The 6,000-nt window shown below is 46.8% G+C and overlaps 1 long non-coding RNA gene across 1 annotated transcript in view; it reads left to right on the top strand.

Moving 5' to 3' along the window:
* Nucleotides 1-6,000, top strand: part of LOC137892015 (uncharacterized) — a 37,457-nt gene that overhangs the window by 9,289 nt on the left and 22,168 nt on the right. The window contains exon 2 of the long non-coding RNA XR_011105391.1: nucleotides 1-59. This exon is cut by the window's left edge and continues 91 nt beyond it. This is a non-coding gene — a long non-coding RNA (uncharacterized lncRNA). The remainder of the gene's footprint in view (nucleotides 60-6,000) is intronic.

Raw genomic sequence — 6,000 nt, 5'->3', positions numbered from 1 at the left:
GTGGTGTTTACTCTGAGGCTGCCAAAGCAGGAAGGAGAAGGGGATCCATTTGTCCCAAGGTGAGACACACTCTCTCTCTCTCTCTCTCTCCCCAACACCCCCGATGTTAAATAAACACTCCCAGACCTCTGGCCGGCTCACTCCAGCCACTGGAATACCATTGGTGTGTCGAGATGATGGAGGGCTATTGTTATCTATCGCCTCTGCACTCTTGCCGAGAGGCCAAGGAGACGGCTGGCCACAGCGGCGCGTTCCACATAGTCTCGCCCACTCGCGTTAAGCTGTATTTGTTGGTCCTAAATAAAAATATATATATAAAAGGAGATTTTCTGACACTTTGTTCGAATAACGGCTGATTGACGAGGGAGTGAGAGCGGGAAGACAAAAAAAATAAAAAAATTAGAGCGCAGCCCAGCTTGTGTTTCATCACCTGCGAAGCCAATGAGGGAGAGCGTCTCCGCGTCAACAACTGTAAAGCGTATCCCAGCTTCTGCTGCGGCCGCCGTCTCTGCTGCACGCTACACTAACCAAGAATGTGTATTTCTGCAGATGATTAAATCAATACCATTTTGACAAGACTTGTTGGAACATGCCTCTTTGTTTTACGCAATTCCTTCCCTTTTCGTCAGGGAGCATTTATCAACCTGCCGGGGCGCTGTCACCTAATGGAGATTGTTCTTTAGTCTGCACTTGATAGAAGGGAACGATTATGATGCATGTCGATAGTTTACAGGGATATTGACACGGGAACAAAGAGCAGACCCTCGCGGCTGATGGCCTTTTTCCCCTCAAAGCACCTTGGTGATGTATCAAATGTGTCTTTTACTTTCAACACAGCCTCTCCCGTGATGATTTCCTTTTTGTTTTAGTGGTCAATTAAGGTCCGGAGACCCCATAATACTGCAGTTGGTGAGGTGACCCCAGTGTTCCCTTGTATTTACTTTTCAACACGAGCCAGACATTCCTCCTTCTGTCACCTTTTTAGAAAGGCCTCTACTTGCGGTCTTTCGTCTGGCGCGCGAGGAGTTAAAGGATAGAAACCAGCCCACGGTGCGACAACAAGCCCTGAATATAATAAGCTTGAAGGAGACAGGAATGAGAAAAAGGTGGGATGCATAAAAAAAAAAAAAAAAAAGAGGGAGGAGAGTCTGAAAACAAATGATGAGCTCTTCCTATAAATTCTTCATCTGCATTGGCTGATTGGAATGGCTTGACTGCGCGCTCAGCTGTGACTTAACAACTAATCCGGTTTGTAAGTTATTATTTATCTCCAGGAAAGTTTGTCAAACTTGGGCTTTGATTTTTCCACCCTGATTTCCCTCTTGTGGCTCGCTCTCGCACATGCTCCCCCACATAATTTATGACTGCCTCTGGTCTTGATGACAGATTATTAAAAGTAGAATTAGTTTTTTGCGCGGGATTTCTCCACCGGGAATTGGGAAGGCAGTGCTCTCTCCGTGGAAGGTCTCTTACGAGGTCTCCATTACTAATAGAAGTTTCTCTGATGGGGGAGGGGGGGAGGGGGGGGGGGGGGGGGGGGGGGGGGCGAGGAGACTAATGATTTGAATTTACTGTGGCAGCCGTCACGTGGTCTGGAAGGCATCAGTCGAACAGACAAGAGGTTAACTTCCTCCCTGTGGAGAGGTTTATTGGATTGTTTAGCAGCAGAAGGATAATGTTTTTTGTCGTAGACTGCTGCGGCAAAACAGCGGCGTGGCAGAGAGACGGGGAGAAGAGAAATGAAGGGAGGAAGGACGCGGCGAGAAGGGGTCCAGGGATGGATAGAGGGGCAGAGACGAGAAAAGGATGAAATAGAGGAAAACAGCGTGATAGGAGCAATAGTGAGCAAGGCGAAAAAGCAAGTTATCTCTAATATAGGTGGACAGATGCTATAAAGCAGGTTGATGGCGTGCCATTCCTCTGCAGCTCTTACATGTGCTCGGGAAGGAACACACTCCCCATTCAGCGGTGTGCACAAAAACATAAGCACACACCGCATTCAGCCTCGCTCACAGACGAAAAAAGAGAGATGTTAGTTCCTTTTCACCTGATGGCCGTTTGGAGCTTGTACTCCCAGCATGCCTCGGCAGTATGGGTACCAGAGGGGAGTCACAGCGCAGCTGAGAGCCTCGGCTTAATCTTATGCATCATTAAGCACTCAGCGGCAAGCCAGCGCTGTTCATATACATCATCCACGCTTAATAAACATAATGATGACATAAGATGTAATTCTAGATGAATTTTCATTTTATAGGGAAATGGAGAATTCCTGTAGAAAGGAAAGGGGGGGAAAAAAAAGTAAATTATCTGGGAAGTACAAAATAAATTATGTTTTTTTTTCCCACTTAGATGAATGTAGGTGTTTGGTGCATCTGAGTTGGGGATCGTGTGTGTTAGGCTGGCGATGGCGGCGATTTGGCTTTTGGTTATGGCGGCGGCAGGTGTGGTTTGCGTGAGAGGCAGGGTGGTGGTGGTGGTGACGGGGGTCGGGGGGGGGGGGGGAATGGAGGGTGGCTATTGTGAAACGTCTGCAATTTTTAATTCCTAATCGCAGCGCATGATGGACAGGCTGAGACGCCCCAGAGTGTGGAGCTCATCCATCATGGGAAGAGGAAACCAGAGAGAGTGAGAGATGGGAGATGTACACATTTCAGATGGAGTTAGCTTACAGAGGGGTGGGGGGGGGGGGGGCGATAGATTCCCGATAAAAGGGAAAGATGTGGGAGTGAAAGGGCAGCAGGTAGTGTGGGAGGGCATCGCAGGCCTGAGATTGCTTCATGTCTCCCTGCTGGGACTGCAGGGTAGCTTGGCCTGGAAATGAGTTCCGCTTTCAGGGGACCGTACCAGACATTGAATCACCCTGAGAATCATCCTCGCCGCACTTGTCTTCTGCCGACGTAAAGCGGCGACGACCTGGCGACGGTAAAGTGAATACCAACAGGATATATATATATATATATATATATATATATATATATATATATATATATATAAAAAATCAACCGAGGAAACATCAGAGCTGCTCAAACACAATGACCACGAATGCAAAACTCTCCAGGATCCTTTGCTTTAAATTGTCTTTTGTAGCATTTTTTTGGGGTTTCTGAACTGGGACGCCTCCGTTTGTAAACCGCCAACAATTTGACGCCGAGGTCACTTCCACGTCGTTCGACGTGAGAGAACTTCATCTACTAAATGATTCTCGTCCTTTTTTGTCAGAGGCGAGTTTTCAAAAAAACAGTTTGTGTCCTGATAGCAGAGAGCACCCTGAGAGTATGTGAACTGTACATCAAACATGATAACGTCTCATTATGTCTGAGAATTAATTAGCTTTAGTGTGTTGAGGTCCTGGTTGCCTGCCTGGCTTTTTTTTTTTTTTTTTTGAGGCGTAATGCGAGTTTTAGACCTCAGCAAGTTTGGAGTCAGTGGACCATACGAGCCAGTATGCCAGTGGGTGAGCCAAGTCTCTCAATGCAGGGATCATTACCGCCTCTCTTCCTCTCTGGCGTTCTTACTCTCTCTCTCTCTCTCTCTCTCTCCCTCGCTTTCTGCTCTACTCTTTATTTTATTTTTCTCCTTTATGTGAAGCCTCCTTTTTTGTATAACCTAAACACTTTCAGCTCCTTTTTATCAGACAAACAATACACATCCCCATTAGAGCTGTCATGTGGACATTCTATAAAATCCAATATATATAACATCAGACCTCATTTTCAGTATCCACAAGTCACTAATAAGGTTGGGCCTATACTGTGATGTCATCTTGTTGGTAATTAGTTACCCATAATCCCCCTGCACTGTCCTTACTAGAAGCAGTAATAGGCAGAGAACAGTGACAGGGATCAGAGAAATGGGCTTTTAACTAACATGCAAAGTGATGAATGGATTGACCACAGTGTAGACTAATGGAGCCGTGGAACTAATTAGGCCGAGCAGAGCTGTTCTTAAATGTAAATGGATTGAGCTGGATGAAACGAAGGAACAGCTGAGAGAATGATGAGGTCCTTCACATGGGGGGGGGGTCAATCAATGGCCAGGGCGCAAACGCAGTCTTTTGGGCCTCTGAGGGAGGATAGGGAGGATTTTATCTGTATTTTTGCTTGGATGTCTTATACATAGATTCCCCCCCCCCCCCCCCCTGTGTCAATGATACATATGGCTGACGGCATGACTTTGCAGAAAAGCCGTAATAAATCTCTAATCCTTCTCCTCCCTGGTGCCCGGCTCTCTGACCCCCGCAGCCTGGCACCTACCACATGTTTGCCGGCGTGCCCTCTGACTCCGCCGTCCGCGAAGACCGGCTTCTGTTGGCCGCGTCTCAAATCTGCTCGCTTTCGCCTCAAGAATTTTTTTGCCGCAAAGATAATTAATGCGCTCGACCACGACGCCTAACCCCGGGGTTGCCGCTCCTCGCATTGAGCTGTGTTCCCTGCGTGCGTTCGGTCTTTACGGCCAGCGCTGTGACCTTGTAAACATCTGTGGAGCGAAGTGAGCGACGGCAGTGTACAGACTTCTGTGCGTTTGTCTCTGCCCGCTACGCCCCCTAGTGCGTCTTGTGCAGCGATTATTTAGCGAAAGGAGCTAGGAGACCACGGGGTGAGAGGAGCGGTCTACCGGGCTGCTGGGATGCAGTTCATGCCCTCCGTTTGGCTCCGTAGGCGCCGCACATCCCAGAATTAATGCGTGCAGAAAATGCAAATAACCCACCCCAGTAAAAGTTGACATTGCCTCCTCCTGATACATTTTTTTTTCTGCTGAGGTAAGAGACAATTTAATGCAGAATTAGAAGTCACTCTCTGCCACCATTTACATCCTTAATTAGCTGTAATTTCTCTGCACCCATTAGAGAGAGAGAGAGAGAGAGAGAGAGAGAGAGAGAGAGAGAGAGAGAGAGAGAGAGAGAACAATAGAAGAGGAAGCGGTTAAGATGAGAGCGAGTTGCTATCCCTGCTACCAGGCTGGTGTGTGTCTGTTTGTCTCATCGCGTGTGTGTGTGTGTGTGTGTGTGTGTGTGTGTTTGCAGTGAGTTTGTGTATCAGTGTGTCCTCCCCGGCTACGTTGCCTTTGGTGATTGATACACGTCTTGCTCAGTCACCAGCCATTGGCACTGAGGTGGATGTAAACACTGATTAGAGGGAGGAAATGAGGCCCTCACTTTGTCCTCTGTGTCAGGGAGCACTGCGGTGGCTGTCTCTGTTTGTCTAGTTCTTTCCACCTGAGCACGTTTCAGAGGACACCGTTAGCCACGCTTTATAGCCGTTATTTAGATAGCGACACAACGGGACGCTCCTCTTGCTCTTTGACTGACATGCCCAGCCATGTGCTCAGCGATTTTCAACTCCCTGCATCGGACAAAGTGCCGGCTAAGTTTGCGAGTGCACAAAAAGGAAAGAAATGATGATGTGTCAGTTTGTGTGAAGGAGAGGTTGGACAGGTGTTGGTTTGAGAGGAATACAGAAGGAACTTTTTTGTCAAAATAAGTTTATTCAGCATTTTACTGCTGTCTTTAGCACTTGTCTGTTGCTGTTTGTTAAATCTGAGTAAAATCCAGATTCCTGATATTGTTTTTCCCAATATCATAAAATGCACGCAAGCAAACACGGCGTGCAGTACGTTCACGTTATATTTCAGGATATATTATCATACTGTTTACCTGTAATGCTACAACACATGCAAATCATGAAACTGGATACTTTCCCCCTTTATGAAATTATGACAAACCACTCAATTTGGACAACAAATCAGCTTCAACCGCTTTGGTGTGGCGCCTTATCGGGGAAAACAACGGCGCAGAAAGAGTGCCGCGCAGAAAACATTTTTCTTTCTTTGCCAGGAAAAATGAACTGTCAACATTTAATGATAGATATTTGCATTGTGATACAAATCGTGTCCTTGGCCCTAAACATAAGATATAGATCCATTTATAATGAATTCAGATAAAGTGTCCTTTTTTTTTTTTTTTTTTTTTGCATTCTCGCTCTAATGGATTTGCGGAGCCGG

This window comes from Cebidichthys violaceus, unplaced genomic scaffold (genome assembly GCF_023349555.1).
Source record: "Cebidichthys violaceus isolate CVI_PGR_0920_01 unplaced genomic scaffold, fCebVio1.0.p SCAF_74, whole genome shotgun sequence".
NCBI lineage: Eukaryota > Metazoa > Chordata > Actinopteri > Perciformes > Stichaeidae > Cebidichthys > Cebidichthys violaceus.
Note: the sequence above shows the minus strand (reverse complement) of the source record. Positions and strands in the feature narration are given on the sequence as shown.